At 44.3% G+C, this 21909-nt stretch overlaps 1 protein-coding gene across 2 annotated transcripts in view; it reads left to right on the top strand.

The window, feature by feature from the left end:
• The window catches only part of PTPRT (protein tyrosine phosphatase receptor type T), an 803133-nt gene that overhangs the window by 659935 nt on the left and 121289 nt on the right, over positions 1 to 21909 (top strand). The gene's annotated exons all lie outside the window — the stretch shown is intronic.

Below are 21909 nucleotides of genomic sequence, written 5' to 3'. Positions count from 1 at the left end.
TTGTGAGAATTCTGATTCCTGGGCCCCACCCCCAGATCGGCTCAGTTCCTTTGGAAGTGTGGCCTGGGAATCTGCATTTTACACACAACTCAGTTTAATATTTTGGATGCTAACTTTGAGAACAACTCCTCTCCTGATCCTCACATCAGCCTGATGTAACTGTCCCTTTCTCAGTGTCCCACCTCTGTACCTGCAGTGCCCTTTTCCTGGAATGCCTACCCACCTTCCATGCCTGGAAAATTCGAGTATCTTTATTTGTTTTTAATTTTATTGAAGTATAGTTAATTTACAATGTTGTGTTGATTTCTTCTGTATAGCAAATGTCTCAGTTGTACATATATATATATATTCTTTTTCATATTCTTTTCCATTATAGTTTGTCACAGGATACTGAATATAGTTCCCTGTGCTATACAGTAGGACCTTGTTGTTTATCCATCCTATATTAATAGTTTGCCTCTGTGAGTCCCAAACTCCCAGTCCATCGCTCCCCAGCCCCTCTCCCCCTTGGCAACCAAAAGGCTGTTCTCTATGTCTGTAAGTCTGTTTTTGTTTTGTAGATATGTTGATTTGTATCGTATTTGAGATTCCACATATAAGTGATATCATATGGTATTTGTCTTTCTCTGTCTGACTTACTTCACTTAGTATGATAATCTCTAGGTCTATCGATGTTGCTGCAAATGGCATTATTTCATTCTTTTTGATGGCTGAGTAATATTCTATTGTATATATGTACCATATCTTCTTTATTCATTCATCTGTAGATGGACATTTAGGTTGTTTCCATGTCTTGGCTATTGTGAATAGTGCTGCTGTGAACATAGGGGTGCATGTATCTTTTCGAATTATAGCTTGTCTAGGTATGTGCCCAGGAGTGGGATTGCTGGATCATATGGTAATTCTATTTTTAGTTTTTTTAGGAACCTCCATACTGTTTTCCATAGTGGCCGCACTAGTATCTTTTTTTTTTTTTAACATCTTTATTGGAGTATAATTGCTTTACAATGGTGTGTTAGTTTCTGCTGTATAACAAAGTGAATCAGCTATATGCATACGTATATCCCCATATCCCCACCCTCTTGCGTCTCCCTCCCACCCTCCTTATCCCACCCCTCTAGGTGTTCGCAAAGCACTGAGCTGATCTTCCTGTGCTATGCGGCTGCTTCCCACTAGCTATCTATTTTACATTTGGTAGTGTATATATGTCCATGCCACTCTCTCACTTCGTCCCAGCTTACCCTTCCCCCTCCCCTTGTCCTCAAGTCCATTCTCTACGTCTGTGTCTTTATTCCTGTCCTGCCCCTAGTTTCTTCAGAACCATTTTTTTTTGGCTGAGTTGGGTCTTTGTTGCCGTGCACAGGCTTTCTCTAGTTGCAGCAAGCGGGGCTACTCTTTGTTGCAGTGTGCGGGTTCTCATTGCAGTGGCTTCTCTTGTTGTGGAGCATGGGCTCTAGGCATGTGGGCTTCAGTAGTTGTGGCATGTGGGCTCAGTAGTTGCGGCACGCGGGCTCTAGAGCGCAGGCTTAGTAGTTGTGGCGCACAGGCTTAGTTGCTCTGTGGCATGTGGGATCTTCCCGGACCAGGGATGGAACCTGTGTCCCCTGCATTGGCAGGCGGATTCTCAACCACTGCACCACCAGGGAAGTCCTGAAAGGTGTGTGATTGTAAATGCTTCTATTCTGTAAATACATCTGAGCTTTATAAAGAAGTTAAAAGAGTGGGGGAATTCTCTGCTGACAGAGAGGCACGACCTAGTGAAATAGGGTTGGAAAGAGAAGTTTCTGTGGACAGTGTTGTGTTGTGCTACTCAGATCTCCCTTCAAGAATGGACTTACCGCCCCCCCCCCCAGTTGCTAGAACTGCTGCTGGCAGGCAGCCAGCCTCTTGGGACTTCTTGATCTTCAGAGCTGCCTCACCCAAGGTCTTCCAATAGCTGGTCAATAGCTGACTTTTACAGGGGTGTAAAAATCCAGCGTCAGAGCTTCCCATGGGGCTGGCTTAAACCATCACTGCAGCTACATCTCCATTCAGCTTCCCCTTCTGCCCACTTTTCCTCCTTTTCTTCCTTTCCCTCACTTTCTCTCCCTTTCCCCTCCCCTCTCTTCCCCTACTCTCCCCTCCCCTCCTCTTCCCTTCTCTCCCCTAACCTCCCCTCCCTTCCCTTTCCTGCCCTTCCCTCCCCTTCCCTTCCACAGATGTTGTCTCCAGAAGCTCCTCCTAACATATCCCCTACATGTCAATCTCTGTCTCAGAGTCGAATTTCCAGGAACCCAACCTGTGACACCCCCATTCAATTTGGTCACTGGAGACAAGTTAATCTGAGTATGTGTATGCCCCCCCGCCCGCCCTTGAACATGCATACTTCATTGCCTACGGACACTTTGTATACAAACTAATTGGGTCACCACTTTGTTAACCACTGATGATAAGTAAACTCTAAAAAGTCCTTCCTTAGGCAATCATTCATTCACAGGCATTTGCTCCTCACCCGTGCCTTTGCTGGGCAGGAGGGCAGTGAGCATCTAAATACATAGCTCCTGCCTAGGGGAGCTCACGGTGTATCCCAGAAGAGGGTAGTAAGATCCTGTTGCTGAACCAGCCAGAGGAGAGAACTAGGGTCAGAAGTGCCCCCTTAAAAATGTGTCACCAGGGCAGGAACGGATTTAGTTCTGAAAGCACTTGCCTTCAGCAAACGTCCCCAAACTGAGAATGACTCTTGTAGCTAGGGCTGTAGCGAAGATGGAATGCTGAGATGCACAAAGTGGAAAATGCCTTTCTAAGTGTTTTGGCAGAGTGCTTTTAATGGAAGGAAGTGCTTTAGTTATAGCTTTGCAATGTTGATGATGGTGATAATGATTACATCTTGTTTGTATATACAGCTTTATCTCTTCCAAAGTGCTTTTCCACTTATTACCTAGTTGTCTGGTTGGGCTTGGAGGTACTTAGCAAGATAGCAGACAGGTTTAAAGGCGTGCCGTGTAGGAAAGAGCCCTGGGCATTCTGGCTCCACAGTTTCAGTTAAGTCACTTAACTCCATCTCAACCTCAGTTTCTCATCTGTAAAATGGGGGTAATAACGCCTGCATTTCAGAACAGCCGTGATGTTTAAATGACATACTCTTTCATTCATGAGCATCTATTGAGCAATTCCTTTGTGCTGAGCACTGAGCTAGGTGTTAAGTGTTTAAAAAGAAATACCTTTCTCTCAAGGAGCTTAAAAGGTGACTTGGACATGTTAACAGTTATAAAATAATGTTGTAAATACACGAAAGAGGAGCAGTGAAGACATGACAAAGAAAAGGAAGTCACTGATTCAGCTTGGAGAAAAGATACCGTGGGCTAAAGGGCCAAAAAGGATGCCTGGTATAGGGCAGAGGCAAGATGTTTTACTGAAGAAATAACACATTCACCCACTTTTCTCCTTGGCCTCATTATCTTGAAGTACACGCGCGCGCACACACACACACACACACACACACACATTCTATAACTAGGAAGGTGACATGCTAGGAAAAACTTGGAAAGTAAAAAAGAAAAAGAGGAAGAAAGGACTGGAGTAGGAAGGGGAAGGTTTGAATCCCAGTTCCACTGCTTAGCAACTATGAGTCCTAAGCGCTCCAGGTCTCAGTTTCCCATCTGTAAAATGGGAATGATAGTGCTCAATTCATGGAATTATCTTAAGAAATTAAAAAATATAATGTCCATGCCATTTTGTTTTCATTTCACTTGCATTTCATTAGATTGTCATCTATCAAATGGTAGAACTAAGCTAGAACGTAGCAGTGGTTGGGTGTGTCGGGGATGGGGGAAGATAGAGTTTTCTAACTTCCAAACGTAAGTTAATGAAAGAAGAATTTGCCAAATAGAATGAAGTAGGGTAATTGTAGATGGTGGTTCTTAAACTTACAGAAATTCTCCTCTGAGCAATTGGATAGGACACCCCTCCTCCTGGTTTCCATCCCTGCTGATTTCAGTGAGGGATCAGAGTCAGCTATTGATTCTGGCAAAAAAACCACACGGGTAGACAATGTCATTTTAACACAAGAAGATTTTATAGGCCAGTGAGAAGAGAAAAGGCTGGAGTTGAAACTAGAAGGGCTGTCACGATATTTCTAAATATAGGGGCTGGGGGACAGGCTTGTGCTTTATGATGTGGCTGCCAAAACCTGCCTTAAAAGAGGCACGGGGGCTTCCCTGGGGGCGCAGTGGTTGAGAGTCTGCCTGCCAATGCAGGGGGCACGGGTTCGAGCCCTGGTCTGGGAAGATCCCACATGCCGCGGAGCAACTGGGCCGGTGAGCCACAGCTACTGAGCCTGCGCGTCTGGAGCCTGTGCTCCACAACAAGAGAGGCCACGACAGTGAGAGGCCCGCGCACCGCGATGAAGAGTGGCCCCCGCTTGCCGCAACTAGAGAAAGCCCTCGCACAGAAACGAAGACCCAACACAGCCAAAAAAAAAAAAAAAAAAAAAAAAAAAAATATATATATATATATATATAAATAAATAAAGAAGATTACTATTAAAAGAGGCATGGTTCTCCAAATGGAGAAGAAGCTACTCTACTCTGGACAGTCTCTTCGGGAATGTTGCCTCCTTCCTGGGAACAGAGCTCAGAGGAACTGGAGTATGTTTAAGGAGAGCAGTCAAAGAGGGAGGGGAGCACAGGCCAGAACCTATAAAGAAAGATTAGAGGGCTTCCCTGGTGGCGCAGTGGTTGAGAATCTGCCTGCCAATGCAGGGTACACGGGTTCGAGCCCTGGTCTGGGAAGATCCCACATGCCGTGGAGCAACTAGGCCCGTGAGCCACAACTACTGAGCCTGCGCGTCTGGAGCCTGTGCTCCGCAACAAGAGAGGCCGCGATAGTGAGAGGCCCGCGCACCGCGATGAAGAGTGGCCCCCGCTTGCCGCAACTGGAGAAAGCCCTCGCACAGAAACGAAGACCCAACACAGCCATTAATTAATTAATTAATTAATTTAAAAAAAATATTAGAGAACTGATTTCACTGGTCTCAAGTGGTACCTAGACATTTTAAAAGTTCCCCAGATTATTCTAATATGAAACTATTGTTGAGAACCACTCGTATGGGAGAGTTTGAGAATCCGGGGTCCTGGAAGATAGGCATTTGGAAGATTAGCATGAGGGCTTGGTCTGGCCACCTAACCCAGAACCTCAGATGAGAGTTTGACCCCACGGGATCATCAAATAGACACACGTCTGGTTAAAATGTTGGAACCTGAGTGTGGAGGGCAGAGTCTGTAGAAGACAACACGCTATTTGATGACACCGCTTCCTCCCTATAGATATTGAGGTAGACAGTCCTTATGCTGTTCTTAAGTACGTAGAAGCCATTTAATAAATGGCAAAAATGCCCCAGGCACACTTAAAAATAGCATTTAATTTCTCATAACAATTACTCCTCATACTGGCGTATGGTGGAGTAAAGACCCCTCAGCCACAATCAATCTCCTGAGAAATACTTGTTCATTAGCATTCTCTTCATTAATGAAACCTCAAGAAGCTCAATACTTCTTATGAAATATTTTTATCAGAATTAAAGAACATTGGGTGAGCTTCTTTCTGGGGCAATTTTTTTGTTTGTTTAAATTTTTATTGAAATATAGTTGATTTACAATATTGTGTTAGTTTCAGGTATACAGAAGAGTGATTCAGTTATACATATATATAAATATATATATTCTTTTTTTCTTCCATTGTAGCTTATTACAAGATATTGAGTAGAGTTCTGTGTGCTATACAGTAGGTCCTAGTTGGTTACCTATTTCATATATAGTAGTGTATATATTTTAATCCCAAACTCCTAATTTATCCTGTCCCCTCCCCTTTGGTAACTACAAGTTTGTTTTCTATGTCTGTGAGTCTATTTCTGTTTTGTAAATAAGTTCATTTCTGGAGCAGTTTTTCCTTTCAATGCCTTTGAACCACTGTGCAGAACATTCTAAGTGGGAATTATTGGGCATATTACAGCCACCCATGTTTTTTAAGGGGAAAAATTGAAAGATTAGTGTGGCCAATACCCTGTTTTTACTGGGAGGGTTTAATTTTTTTTTTAATTTTTATTGGAGTATAGTTGCTTTACAATATTGTGTTAGTTTATACTGTCCAGCAAAGTGAATCAGCTATATGTATGCATATATCCCCTCTTTTTTGGATTTCCTTCTCATTTAGGTCACCACAGAGCACTGAGTAGATGGGAGGATTTAATTTTTGTAAAGAGTGAAAATATGGTTTCATTAAGGTTATAAACCAAGTTGAAGCCTCAGGATTAAAGAAGGCTTGTTTTGTTTTGGAAAACAGCTTAATGACAATGCACTTTTCTAGAAACGGAGAAAAGCTAAGACTGCCTATACTTTATTTCACTTTTTTCTTGCTTCCCTGTGTCATTTATTATCTGGACATCTACTGATGAGAGAGAGAACTTCTGGTGAAAAATCTAACCTCAGATATGGTTGATGTGGGATTTCATATATTCTTTTGTCTTATCTTTGCTTTACACAGCAAAACTACCATGAAAATGTGGGATCTAAGGTTTTTCCAGGAGATCCATGGCTGATTCAAAGTGTATACATCTACTATATTGCTGTGCAGGTGTCTTCCGGCCATCTAGGTTGGGGGCAATTTGCTCAATAAATCATACTTCTGTAATCTCATCTCCCACTCCTTAAGGGTTTTAAACAGCACTTTGCATTAGCTCTGAATGGTGAGGAAAATAATACTTAAAACCTAGGAGCAGCGCTGTAGTGAAAGAGCGTGGACTGCACTTGGATTTGAATCCTGGACCCTGCTACTTTCTAACCTGACTTCTCTGAGCCTCTGTTTCCGCATCTTATAAAAGCGGGACAATAATACCAAATTTGGAGGGTTGCTATGGGGATTTACCAGGATCACATAAGATAATACAATGCATGTACAACATCTGGTTCTGTGTCTGGTGCCTTGTAGATGCTCGGTACATTGTAGTTATTATTATTATTGCATTTTGTTTTCTATTATTATGTCCACTCATGTTTCTGCAGTTTACAAAGTAGTTTCATGTAGATATCTCATGAAATTTTTTGAGTCACTCCAGTGAGGAAATGTCATTTTAAGTGTAAGGACATGAAGGCTCACCAAATTGACCAAGGCACAGGCTACCTAAAGAAAGAAATCCATGGAACAGAGAGTTGCCAATTACTGGTGCTGTGTTCTTATCATGGGTTGGGAGGTGGGTGTGACGAGAATTCTGAAGGAGGTTACTTTATAAGGCAGCAAAACTGATAAGAATTATACCCTCTCAGACCTGGTGAGATAAAAGATGAATAAGGTCCAGAGTTGGTCCCTACCTGAAAGTGTATAACCATTGCTCCAAATTGTAATGCGAGGGGCGGGGGGTGGAAACCTGTACCAAGCACTTCATTCCATTTAATACACTCACTATATAAAAGGGACAAGAGTCAAGCAGGAACAGGATCATGCATCTTTTTACAATCGTATGACTTTTATATCCTGCACTGGAGAAAAAAGGACCGAGATTAAAGAGAGGATGGGGTTAGGGCTGTTTTTGTGACTCTTTTTATAAATAGGCCTCTTGAGTCTCACTTTTAATTTTACAGAGCAACCCTTTGTCTCTTAACATGTCTTTGTTTAAAATGTCTATGCCAGACATAGAGAAATAATTTTATTTAAAAATGTACCCAACGATTATGATATTTAATATGACAACAGGTGTCGGGTTTCATTTTCTGAACAGTGAAGGTTTGAAGGCTTTTTTTCCCCCTTCTTTCTTTAAGAATAAATGTGCAATAGTATTTTAGAATCAGCTTGTGGATGTCTGCAAGAAATCCTACTGGGTTTTGATTGGGCTTGCATTGAATCTGTAGATCAGTTTGGTGAGATCTGTCATCTTAACAATATTGAGCCATCTGGCCCGGGAACATGGTATGTCTCTTCATTTGTGTGGGTCTACTTTGGTTTCTTTCATCACCCTCTTGTAGTTTTTGGCATGCAGGTCCCATGCATATTTTGGTGGATTTATACCTGAATGTTTCTTCTGTGTGTGTGCTGTTGTAAATGGTACTGTTCTTTTTATTTCATATTCGAATTGCTTGTTGTCAATATATAGTAATGAGACTGACATTTGTATATAAAAAATAAATGTACATAGAAACAAACCAAAAAAGACAAGAAAAGAGAGGTCTCGGGTGGAGAAATAGTAACTTACTTCACAAACACAAGGCTGTTGCATGAAAGATGGAGTAGGCTAACCCAGGCCGGGTACTTAGCAAAGTACCCAACACATGTTCAAAGTATTAGTTCTTGCCTTGTCATGTTCTGTATTGCTCTAAAAGCCAGACTCTGTTCAGAGGAGGTTATGGGACTTATATTTGTGTGATAGTTAAGATGTTAAGACTTAGTTTTAAGCACACCTGGGTTTGGGTCTGGCTCTGCCATATACTAAGTATGTAGTCCTGAGCGCGTTTCTCCCCTTCTCTGGTCTTCTGTTTCCTACACTGCAATATGAGGATGCTACAAGATAAGGCGGTAGCCCCACTGTGCCAGGGCACACGGTGCCTGGCGCCTAGCAAATGCTCAGGGAGCATTAGCTATTCTCGTTGTTTTAGTTGTTAAGTTTACAAGAAGGAAGATGCTGGAGAAGCATGAAGAGGCACTTTCTAACAATGCCTGTCCAACAGTAGAACAGGTTGAATGTGACATAGTGAGCCTCCCATCACCAGAGGATGGACCACCCCCTGTATAGGATGCCACAGGGGAAGTCAGGCTTGCCGAGGGTTTTCCCCTGGGTTGAGGAATTACGATACCATCATCACCCCCACCTTCGCCCATGGTGGCATTAGAAGCAAGTGGTAGCCATTCTGGGTCTCCCCAGAGTCACCTAAGACACTTGACCCACAGACACAAAGAGCTTGGAGCAGAAGCCAGAAACAGTACCCGTGAAAAAAACAAATGCAGACCAGACATACCTTTCCATCAGCTGCAGTTTATGACTGCACACTAAATTCAGCTGCTTTCTTTAGGAGGCTGGTGTTGAGACCCTTCACCTCCAGCCCAGTGCCATCCATACTGGCTTTCCCCAGGAGTACAGACAGACCAGGCACCTTCCTAGTGTTCACTAATTAATCTATCTCATGCTTGTGATTTTACAGTGCTTAAGTGCTGGAGCATTTCTGTCTATTCTTCTCCCCGCAAAGCACCTCACGTTGCATCAAGACCATGAATCTCCATCGCAAATGCCGTCTGTCTTGGGCAGCCAGCTGGCTGGCTGTCGTCTTGCTGGCACTGCCTCTTACAGCCAGAGTAACACATCCATTCATTTATCCTTAATGACATTTTGACATTCCAATCAATTCATCAGATGTTCCTTCTGCGAGACTTCTCCCCCACGGCCAGGCCAGGGTTCCAGGCCACTCTCGATGCATAATGCATGAGACCAGTGCACTGCTCAGTACCCTCTGACAGACGGACACATCTGCTATTCGAAAACTGTGTGTTCCTAACAGCCCTGGCTCCCTGAGTGATCCACGCCGCTGCCTTCAGAGCCATTTTCTTCTATGCTTCCAGCTGGCTGAGCTCAGAGGAAACTGTCCAGTTCAAGGAGATATGGTCTAGTTCAGAAACATACATGCAACAGTGCTATGGGGGGTTGGGAGAGTAAGAGTGTGCCAAACCCCTGCCTGACTCCAGGATTTAGAGTAGCCTGAATTCCACTAATTCAGGTGGAAGATGGAACTATGACAAAGCTAACATCTTGAATTTCATTACCCTGCTGCTACTTAAAAATAATGATCGTAAAGACATTCTGATAACAATAATGGATATCAAAGAAGAAAGGAAAATTATCCTTAATACCTTCAATCTAACACATCAGCTTAGATATACTTTCTCCTAGTGATAATCACAATGTAGACACAGTTTTATTTTCCAGGTTTTTTTTTTTTTTTAACTTAATGTGATCCAGTTAGCACTTTTCTATGTTGTTACGTAGTAATCATTTTTAATGGCACTCCATCATTTTAATAGCTGTATAATATTCCATCCGGGGGACACACCATAATTTACTGAACAGGCCCCCCCCATAGTTAGACAGTCATGAGGCTGTAACCGATCGTTTGCTGTCCAAGAGAAGAAACAGAGCAGGCTGTGGGAGCGAGCAGGGCTCTGCAGGCTGAGGAATGGGGGCCTCAAATCCCACCTGGTCCCTTTACCTGTTTTAGGAGTTTAGGATTAACCCTCTGGGCCTCGGATTCCTCATATATAAAAGAAAAGAAATAATCACCACTTCATAGTGTTGCTGTGAGGATTACAGAAGGTAATCTTTGAAGGTACCTAACGCATGGTAGTATTTACTAACTGGTAAACTATTACGTTCATGTGTATATACCAGTGGTTCTCAATCAGGCAGAGGGCAGTTCTGCCCACCCCCCGCCCCTGGGACATTGGGCAATGTCTGAAGACATTTTTGATTGTCACAGCTGGGAGTGGGAGGAGCCACTGGAACCTGTTAGATGGAGGCCAAGGATGCAGCTGAATGTCCTGCAGTGCACAGCCTGCACAGCAAAGAGTCATCCTGCCCAAAATGTCAGTAGTGCCACCGTTGAGAACGCCTGGCATATACGAAGCTGGGTTTTCCAGTATTATCTACATAATGTATGTATTCTCCTCTTTTACTATTATTTTATTAGGATAAAGTCCCAGGAAAATGGGAATCCTCGATTAAAGGGTATATTATGCTTACTGGCAGTTTTAGGAGAAATGGGATGGGGTGGGTGATGGGAATAAGGTTTCAGGTGACCAATGGTGAAAAGACAGCAGATAAATAGCACGTGTTCCCCAATGGGGCAGGAGATGACATCCCACAGACCAGTAGTTCTCCAAGGATAGTCCCAGCATCTCCTAGGGAGTTGGAAATGCAAATTTTCAGGCCTTAACCTCGTACTCACCAAATCAGAAACTCTGAGAGTGGAGCCCAACAATCCCTGTTTTAACATGCTTCCTAGGTGCTTCTGATGTACCCTCAGGTTTGAGAATCACTGCCATGCACCACCTGCAGCAAAAGGCCAACTTGTAGAATAGCAAGCAGGACCCGTTCAAGTCCAACACTTTGTGCAGAAGTAGATTAAAAGTGTCAAGCCTAAGTCATGAGGATGCTGAAATATGGAATGGAGTAATGATAAATGAATTAAAAGTGCCATCCATTCATGCATTTCATCAGTAAACAGTTTTAAAGCTTTTACAACGTGGTGCCAAGTGCTGAACTAGATGCTAGAGGAAATACATATATGAACTAATATGCATTATGCAAATTGTTATGATGAGGGGCGATGAGAGTGGGCAGGCAAATGACTAGGATATAACAGAAGTAAGGCATGTCCTGTAAGGGAGAGGTCAGAAAATGCCTCCTGGAAGAAGTGGTGTTTGAGATGGAACTTGAAGGATTTGTGATTATCCGTTAATACATTAATTCAACAAGTGTGTACTGAGTACCTGCTTGTGCCCAAAACTGCGCAAGGCCCTATCTGTGCAAGGCACTGTCTGTGCAAGGCCCTATCTTCACAAGGTGAACAAGGCCGGCATGGACCTTGCCCCTGCGGTTACAGTCTAGCAGCGGAGATAACCATGGAGACTGACCATCTGGCAAGCAGGAGTGATTTCTGGATGGGGAGTAAAGGTCTGGGGTGGGCTGGGGGTAAAAGAGAGAGCACCCCTGGGAGCCCTGGGCTGAGATCTGAGAAGAGGTGCGGGTACAGGGGTGTGAAATGCAGAAGGAGGTTGGCTGAGCTGGGGAAGGAACACAGAACCTCGGTGATCAGGAGAGACTGCTTGGAAGAGGTTGCTTGGGATAAAGTTTGGAAGATGAGAGCCATCAGTTCACCCATGCACAGGCTAGATGTGAAAAGCAGGCAGACCATCGACGGGTGTCCAAGAGGGCATAAGAAACAAGAGGCAGGGCTTCCCTGGTGGCGCAGTGGTTGAGAGTCTGCCTGCCAATGCAGGGGACACGGGTTTGAGCCCTGGTCTGGGAAGATCCCACATGCCACGGAGCAACTAGGCCCATGAGCCACAACTACTGAGCCTGCGCGTCTGGAGCCTGTGCTCCGCAACAAGAGAGGCCGCGATAGTGAGAAGCCCGCGCACCGCGATGAAGAGTGGCCCCCACTTGCCGCAACTGGAGAAAGCCCTCGCACAGAAATGAAGACCCAACACAGCCAAAAATAAAGAAAGAAAGAAAGAAAATTTAAAAAAGAAAAGAAAAGAAACAAGAGGCAGAGTTCAGCTCAGCCTCAGCTCAGAGACTAATCCTCATATAGGGACCTAGAAGGGGCTGCCTGAAGAGGTGATGAGTCCTTGTCTCTGGAGTTGGACAGTCACGGGGGTGGAGAGGGGGACATCCACTTGCTGGGGGTGTTGCAAGGGGTCTCCCAGCTGGGGTGGGAGAATGACTTTCCAGCCCAGAGAATCCAAGATTCTGTAACTTGTAATGGCCTGAAACTGAGGGTTAGAGAGTGACTGGGAGAAAAGTATCTGTCCAAGTATCTGGCTTGGTTTATGGTTGAATAAGCACAAGGTATGGATGGATCAAAAGGGGCACAGGAAGAAAAAGTATTCAGTAGTCACCTTGGTTCCCTGGCGTGCTCATCTCAGGGAGCAGATCAAACACCAAGTTAAAATTAAAATAAAGCAAGGAAGAAGGAATGCTGATGGCCAGTATGAAGAAGGGGGAGAAAAAGAGATAGCATTTGCTGAGTGTCTGTTATAGGCCAAAGACCATACTAGGGAATTAACACATATTATTTCTAATCATCCTAGTAACTCTGTGAAATAGGGCTTATCAAATACCTTCTACACGTGAGTCTCGTAGAGACGGAGACACAGTCATGATCACATAGCTGGTTAGAACCAGGTTAGCCTGGGGCCAAGGTCCGTGATATTTCCACAACACCAAGAACAGAGGGCATTTCGCCTAGCCCAGGGGTTCAGAGCCCAGTGGTCTGAAAGCTTTCAGGGAAGTTCCCACTGTCTGTGCCATAGATTCTGTCCTCATGTTCCTTTGAAGCATTTATTTCCTTCCCATTGCCTAATATTTAACAAACACTTATATGGAGCTTGTTTGGTAGGTGACAGACCCTATTGTAAGTACTTTAATATTTATAAGTCAGCATCTACTGCAAATGGTTGTTGTGAGAATTCACAATAATTATCCCTATTTAACAGATGAGGAAACTGAGTTACAAAGAGGCTAAGTAAGTGTCCAAGGCTACATAGCCAGTAAACGGTGGAGCCAGGATTTGGACTCAGGCAGTCTTGTTCCAGAGCCAATGCTGTTCCCACTAGGCTCTGCTTGAGGATCTAAGGGGTAGTGTGGCCGTGTACCCAGCAGCAGGAGGGCCTTGCATCTGCCTTAGGTCCTCTGCTATGCAGATTCCCCTGCCCTGCTCCAGAGGATGGTCAGACTGGGTCTGACTCTGTCCTTAGTGGAAAGAGAGCCCATCCAGGCAAGGAAGACAGAGAGGCAACCACAGGCCGAGGAGAGAAGCAGAGGCAGGTGGAGGCACGGACATGGAGAGCAAGACAGCAGAGGGATGGAGGTGTCAGAGGCGGTGGCCAAGGTCCCTTGACCTTTTGAATTGTGATAAGATGTGCTACTGTTGCTTCTGTAACTTTGCCATTCTGGTGGAAGCATGGAGAAGCCCCAAGGTAGGGTGATGGGGGTAGGAGAGGAAGGACCCACCAGTTATCTTCCAGGATTGGTACCCAACAGAGGTAACGAGCAGACAGGATGTGTAATGCCGAAAGGATGTGAGTGGATGCGAATGTCAGCTTTCTGGCCGCATGTATGTGCTTATATGTGTCACTGTGTGTTTGCCTGGAGAGGCAAGGAGCCAGCTGAGACAGCTTTGGGACAAGGGCATACATGTGTGGGTCCTTGGCTTAGCGTGACATAACAAGGAATCTTAAAGAACATTCAGAGGCCTGACTGCCTGAGTTTGAATCCCAGCTCTATCTCTTTTATTTATTTATTTATTTATTTATTTATTTTTGGCTGCGCTGGGTCTTCATTGCTGCCCGCGGGCTTTCTCTAGTTGCAGCGAGCAGGGGGCTACTCTTCGTTGCAGTGCGCAGGCTTCTCATTGCGGTGGCTTCTCTTGTTGTGGAGCACGGGCTCTAGGCGTGCAGGCTACAGTAGTTGTGGTGCACAGGCTCAGTAGTTGTGGCGCACGGGCTTAGTTGCTCCGCAGCATGTGGGATCTTCCCGGACCAGGGCTTGAACCCGTGTCCCCTGCATTGGCAGGCAGATTCTTAACCACTGTGCCAGCAGGGAAGCCCCCAGCTCTATCTCTTAAAGCATGTGTGGCTTTCGGTGAGTTACTTCAACTCTGCCTCATTCTTTCATCTACAAAATCGGGTTAGTAATACTATCAATCTCCTAGAGTTATTAAGAGAATTCAAGAAGTTAATACATTGTGTTTGTGATAGCCTTAAATAGCGCCTGGGAAGGATTAAGTGCTATATGTGTGTTTATTAAATAAATACAGTAAATTTAGGATTTATTGTTTCATGGTCATTGTATTCATTTCATAGACTGCCACAACAAGGTGATGGTTTAAAACAACTAAATGTATTCTCTCACAGTTCTGGAGGCTGGAAGTCTGAAATCAAGGTGTCAATGGGGGTCAGGCTCCCTTTGAGGCTCTGAGTAGAATCCTTCTTGCCTCTTCGTAGTTGCTGGTCATGGCTGTAAAATCCTCAGCATTCCTTGGCTTGCAGCTGCCTCACTCCATTCTCTGCCTCTGTCCTTACACAGCCCTCTCCCCGTGCGTCTCTGTCCAAATTCCCCTCTCCTTGTAAGAACACCAGTCATACTGGATTAGGGCCGCCTTAACTGGATTACATCTGTAAAGACCCTCTTTCCAAGCCTGCATTGGCCACCAATTTTGCTTCTAGAAAACTTGAGAACAATTGTGGGTTTTCCCTTTTTTCTCTGTATTATAAATATTTTAGTAGATTTTGGGAGAAGTTTTAGAAACCGCTATCTTATTAAGGAAACACTTCATAATTTTTCATATTTTTCTGAAGTTGTATCTCCTTTTTTAACTTGAGGTTGCTGAGAATGGATATGAGTGAACAAAACGAATGGTAATGACTTTTTTCCTGTCATATTAGTAAAATATTTCTAAAGTAAAATATCTAATTCTGTAAAGAGGCAATAAAATTCTTGAGATTATTTTAAAAAAAAAAGACCCTATTTCCAAATAAGGTCACATTCACAGGTACCAGAGGTTAGGACTTCAATATATCTTTTAGGGGAACACAGTTCAACAGGTAACAGTCATTTAAAAAGCATCAGTTCTTGCTGTGGTTCTCAGATGCCGGCTCCCTTCTATATTGAAGTCAATACCAGAAAGTGGAAACGGTGCGTCCCTGGTAACTCGGTGAGGTATTTGGAGACCTGGGGCTGGCACCCAGGTGTCCTGCCTCCTGGTCCTGGTCCTGGTCCTGGTCCTCCACCGTGATACGGACTCTCCAGTAATTCAGATCAGCTGAAGAGTGGGCTCTCAACAATGGGGATATGACACTTCAGCATGCATGAGGATTGCCTGGAGTGCTTATTACGCATCTGGAGTTTCTGATTCATGGCTCAGGGGTGGGGCTGGAGAAACTGCATTTCTAGTATGTTCCCGGGTGAAGCCGATACTGCTGGTCCAGAGACTACTTGGAGAATCAGTGTTCTACATCGGTGGTGCCTAAGCTCGGTGGCACATGACGACCACCTGGAGAGCTTCTAAAAACCCAAATGCCCAGGCTGCACCCTAGACCAATTAAATTAGAATCTCATCAGTAATTTTTAAAGCTCCCCAAATGATTTGTGCAGCCAAGGTTGAGAAGCACGGCTGTAGAATACATCAAAGAATGTTTTTAGAGAAAAGCCATTCTTCAGGGTATCTATTTGAGAGGATTCATATTTAATAAATAATGAGGCCATTTAAATCAACATGGCTGTTTCCTATATTTAAAAGATAACCAGAGAGCATTTATTGAGTGCTTACTGTGTACCATGCACTGGGGAAAATGCTTTGGTAACTACACACCATTTAATCTTAGCAAACACTTTGCCTTCCCTGGGAGCACTGCTGCTACCTGCAGTTCTATAGACAGGAGGAAACTGACATGCAAAGACATGCATAACTTGCAAGAACTCACACAGCTAGTCTGAGATGGAGCCAGGTTTTGATGCCAGGCTGTCTGGCACCAAAGTTGATGTTAACTGCTGTGTCATCCTGCCTCCTGAAAGAAGAGAAAGTGGCGTGTTCTCCTTTTAATCCTGCACTTTTCCGTATCCTCGTTTACACTGTCAACTCTGCTGTGCGGTAGCCCAGCCTCTGCCTCCATTACAGTTATTCTGAGTCAGTGGAGTTTGGATTAATGAGATTTTGCTGCATTCATAAGGGGCTAGAATTGTTACCATGGACTGAACTTGCACTTCTGGTTTTATCCCGAAAGGAGAGGTAGAGGAACGCTGGAACAGGTATCCTGAGCTGGCAGGCAGAAAGCAAGGTTAGGGTCCTGTGGCTTCCACTGATATGCTGCATGACTTGTCTAAGCCCCTCCTCTGTCTGGCCTCAGTTTCTTTTACAAAATAAGAGAATGGTGCAGTTCCCTTCCAGTTTCTGATGTATACATTTAATTAGAGAGTCAATCATGTCAGCATAGAAGTGGCTGTCCGGTCTTCAAAGAGCACAATGCCGGCTTTTAATAGGAGTGGAGTTTCAGCTGTGTTTTCTTTGTCTACCTCCTATGGACTGAGATATCTCTCTGGCTCCAGGGTTCCAACCTTTGTGTTTTCCCAGGAAAGTCTGTCCAGAGATGCCAATGGAGGATGGGTCGGGGAAAACCCTATGGAGAAAGGAAAGAGCGCCTGGTCAGTGTCTCCCCTGGAAAGTGGGCATGGCTCTTCACATCCAGGGAAGAGCCCTGTGGAACCAACACTCTCCCTCAGTTGTCCGGGTCTCCTGTTCTCCACCCACATATTCAAGGGTTTTGCAGGATCCAGATGCTGGAATCCCTACCACCTCTTTCCTAGGTAGTTTCTGAGTCTCTCCGTGAACTCCTCCAATAATAGAGGGCTCATTACTTCCAAAAGCCTAAACAGAGCAGGGGTCATGTCTGGCTTTTCACATCATGGTCTCCTGCTGTCTTAACAGCCACTTCTGTCTAACCATCTACAAAGTAGGTGCTCATTAACTATTTTTCCAACCAATTAATGTGCAAAGAGAAATAAACTACTAACTTTAGGGAGGAGACAAAGACTTCTAAGAGTAGGGGGCCTTTGAGTTGGCCCCTAAAAGGTGAAAAGAAGGTTGCCAAAGAAGAAAACGTGGGAAGGGCAATTCGGCACTAGGCACTTCCAGAAGAGACCCGAGCAGTTCTTCTTTGCTAGAAATTTCTTCCTTGTGTCAAGCCAATGTGGTGGTTCTAATCCTGACCCCTGGGACTGCACAGAGCCAGATGTCACGTGTGTGAAGAGAGCATTCCAGAATATTCCCTCTCCATGAGAAACATCCCTGTTTCAGACACTCTTCCTTCTCCTCTCGTAGCGTGATTCCAGAACCTTTCACAGCCCTTACAGTCCTCTCCGTGGAGCCATTCCACCTGCCACCCTCCCTTATCAAGAGTGGTGCTCAGGATAAACCACGGATGTCATGGTCCATCGTGGGGACATCCCTGGCCACCTACCCTCGCTCAGCTAACCAGCAAAAGTCGGGGGGACCTCCAAGTGATCTGTTAGAAGGAAGAATACCACCAGCCACGTCACATTGTCCCAACCTGTCAGAAGCAGGGAACTTCGGATTGCTGTGTCTTAAGACATTCTTCAGCTCTAGAGGTGACCCAGCAGAGGAATAGATAGGCTTGTACAATGCTGTCTTTTGAACAGCTCTTGGTACCCCCTGCTGGTGAAATTGTGTGACCCAATTGGCAGGAATCTCAGAACAACTGCAGGAAAAAGTTCCAAGTTCGGGAAGTCACAAGTGCTTGAGTCTTGAGGGATCTGAGGACAGCATGAGTTATGCGACCATCCCATATATCACGTGACTATCTTATATAGGTTTTTTAAAAAACATTCTATAGCTATGGCTATTCTGTGGGCTCTGAGGGAAAAAGAAGTCTCTGACTTCTGTGAACATTCCATCAATTATTCAAACAACCCAGGAAGGAAATGCTCAGTTGTTAGACAAAAATAATTCATTAACTAGAAGTATTTCAGGTCACAAACTAATTTCTTGCAGCTTTTTCTTCCTCTTTCCTTGCATATATCTTTTTTTAAGTGGTTATAATTTGTACTCAGAGTAGGATGACAGTCTTTTCTACACTTCAGATTGTAGACTTTTAAACATAAATTTGCACAACAAATTTATTGAGCACTGGCTGTGTGCCAGACACTCAGCAAAAAATTGGAGTAGGTACAGGAAGTCCAAAGAGGTTCACCCAAGAGGTTCTTGCCTTCCTGGGTAGAAAGGTTGAATCACTGCAATTGGATTAGTCAAGTGCTTAGCTGACATGGCAACGAGGCCCTCCTTGATCTCCTGACAGGGTTCAAACCAGCTATTTGCTGCTCTCCCCTAGCTGTATGTATTTCTCCTTCTTGGATTTCATCACCTTTGTGATTTTATATCGATTTATGTATTTACCTGTTTAGTGCCTGTCTTTGCCACTAGTGTCTATGTTCTATGAAGGTCAAGATCATGTCCAGTGTTTGACGCTATGATCTTCTTACATCTAGCAGAGACTGGCACGTGTAGGTGCTAAGTAAATTTGTGTTCAATGGGAGAGTCAACCCGGAAGAGAAAACCACACATCTGTTTAGGGAGCAAGAGGAAACCTCAAAGAAGATGTGACATTTGAATGCCACTGAGGCTTGAAGGATGAAGGGGAGGTGGCCCGGGGAGAAGAATGGGGGCGCACTGAGGAGTAAGGAATACTGAGGAATGGTTAGGACAGGAAGATGAGGTAGTTGGTGTTTCCTAAAAGGAGACACGTGTGGAAAATAAGGCTGAGTTGAAGCCTGGGGCCATAGGTCTTGTCTGCCCCACTCACAAGTTTGGGATGTTCCCCTCTTTTCAGGAAAAAGAGGGAGGGGGATCAACTAAACTCTATGACTATAGGAATGAATATGATTTTTCCTAAATTACTAAGAGGGTTTTTTAGTGATTAAATTTTGAATAAGATCCCAAAAGTACGGTTTTGTGTTTTATTTCCTTCCACATCCTTTCCATTTCCATTTTGTAGCTGAAGCACCTGTCTACATATTTTAAAATTTTACATAGTATCATCGTCACCATGAAAACATAGTGTCAACCATGGGTGAAAAACTAAGGATGTAAAAACCTGAGATTTTTACCACTCAGTTGTCCAGTTTTTAAATATCTATGTTTTAGAGAGGCTCCATTAAAAAAAAGTTTTTATCCAGGGGTTCAGAGCTACCCAAACATTTCTGTAAAATGCCATTTTTCATAGATGGAGCAAGACCTTTTTTTTTTTTTTATTCCTTTGGAAACCAGTGATTTGTGCCTAAGACAACTCTTCGCATATTATCTTACCCTGAATAGAATGAGATTGGTTGGGAGTTCTGGCCTAAGGAAATATCAGAGCCTCCAGTACATGCTCATTTATAGTTTGAAAGTTAATTCTCTTATCGATTTCCTTTTATTTCCTGCTGGGGCAGTGTGAGCAGAACTCAGATGGAGGCAGAGGGTCTGCTGTATATCTTTTCAAATTTATGATTAAGAAGGTCACATATACATTTTTTTAAAATAAATTTATTTATTTTATTTATTTATTTTTGGCTGCGTTGGGTCTTCGTTGCTGCGTGCGGGCTTTCTCTAGTTGCGGCGAGCGGGGGCTGCTCTTCATTGTGGTGCGCGGGCTTCTCATTGCAGTGGCTTCTCTTGTTGCGGAGCACGGGCTCTAGAGCGCAGGCTCAGTAGTTGTGGCTCACGGGTTTAGTTGCTCCGCGGCATGTGGGATCCACGCGGACCAGGGCACGAACCTATGTCCCCTGCGTTGGCAGGCGGTTTCTTAACCACTGCGCCACCAGGGAAGCTCCACATGTACATTTTGAAACACACTCCTTTTTGATAATAAATGAAGAATAAAACTTTGAAATGTCATCAGTAGCAGAATTACTCGTTTTTCTTTCATTTGCGTTCCCCCTGCCTGCTGGCCGATTGCCTGCCAATGGTGAGAAAAGGCGCAAGTGACCGAATGCTTCATTTCCTGTTGTTTTTCTGTCTGCCTGGAATAGTTTCACTAGTGGAGCAGCATGTTTGTGGCCAAAGCATTTTAACCAAAAGATGCACTTCTGTTCCTGAGCGCCCTTCTTTCCCCTGGCAAATTTTAAAACAAAAACAAAAACAAAAACAAAAAAGAAGAGGAATTCCATTTTAGGCTGCATTTGTCTTCAAATAGACAAAAGCTCTTCTCTTCCTGGATCCAGATTCACTCTCCACGCTTCTCTACTCTGCTGTCTGCTTACAGAGCAAGATCTAAATGGATGCCATGCCTTTGGCTTCCAGTTGGGTTCAGCTAATGTGAGCCGCTCTAGGAGGTCAGACGGGGGAGGGAGGATGTAGTCAGGGAATCTGTGCCTCTGGGTCCCTCCCTGTGGGGGTCATTCAGGACTGGCTGGATCCCTTGGGAGAAGTTCACTGCTTCTCTACAGGTGGCCTCCTCTTCACAATGCCTTTTGGGTTCTGGTTGCTGCTTCCTCTTGCTTGTCCCTCTGGACCCACAGGTGATGAACAGCTCTCCTGTCACTGTATTATACCTTGGGTTCCCCTTATACCCTTCTCACTTTGTCAGTAGTCCTTTTATACATTTTCTCCCCTCACTTGAGTGTACCATCTGCCATTCTTCTGTGCGGTCTACAGCTAGAGCAACTCCATGTGAAGGAAAACACCATCAAACTAGAAGTGATCCTACATGAAAGCTTCTAAAATACTGCTAAGTCTAGGTTTACCCTTGCATTTAATACCTCCTCTGACAGGGGGATCATTACCTCTTGAAACTGCCTGTTTCATTATCAGATGGGCTCACCTTTGGATATTTCCTAGGTGGTGCTGAATTTGACCTCTCTGGGACATCACGGAAACATGTCCTTTCCGTGTTGAAATAGGAGTGACCAAGATTGGATTGGAAGCCAAGTCCTGTGAAAAATGGAGCAAGAGACCTGGAAGAATTTACCCTCCAGATATTTAATGTGCAACCCATAGCCTTGCCTATCATAGGAACAAAATTACTATATTTAGGTACATAAATGTTGGGTAAACTCAGAGGGACCAGGTTGTTTATTTAGAAATGTTTGAAAAACTGTCATATGCAAGTGGGGTTAGTCATATTTTTATATCTCTGACAATAAATCTGAGACCCAGTAGTTGACATTTAAAGGGAGAAGATTTCAAATCCATACAAAGAACTTTTTAACCTTCAGCCTCCCAGTGAGGTGCCAAAGTCTCCATCACTTGATATAATCCAGGGAGGATGGGATTCCACAGCGGGACTGTTGGACCAGTGGTGATGATACAAAAACAAGAACAGCAGCTGCCACGTGTTAAACATTCACTGTGTGTCAGGCACTGTGCTCCGAACACATTATCTCACTTAATCCTCATTTAATCCCTATGAGGTTGGCCTGTTAAGTTCAGAACTTACTGAGGTTGAGGAACTTGCCCTGTATCATGCAGCCACAGGCTATGGAGGTAGGATATGGACCCAGGTCTGCCTGATGCCAACGCTGATGGTTTCAACCTCCAGTGGTTGGTGTCAGAATCACCCGGGGAACTTGGTGGCCAGGCAAAGGTCTAGTGCCTGTCCTACTTGGATGAATCTAGGATCTGT

Source organism: Balaenoptera acutorostrata, chromosome 15 (assembly GCF_949987535.1).
Source record: "Balaenoptera acutorostrata chromosome 15, mBalAcu1.1, whole genome shotgun sequence".
Taxonomy (NCBI): domain Eukaryota; kingdom Metazoa; phylum Chordata; class Mammalia; order Artiodactyla; family Balaenopteridae; genus Balaenoptera; species Balaenoptera acutorostrata.
The sequence above is the reverse complement of the archived record's forward strand: the minus strand, read 5'-3'. Positions and strand labels throughout refer to the sequence as shown.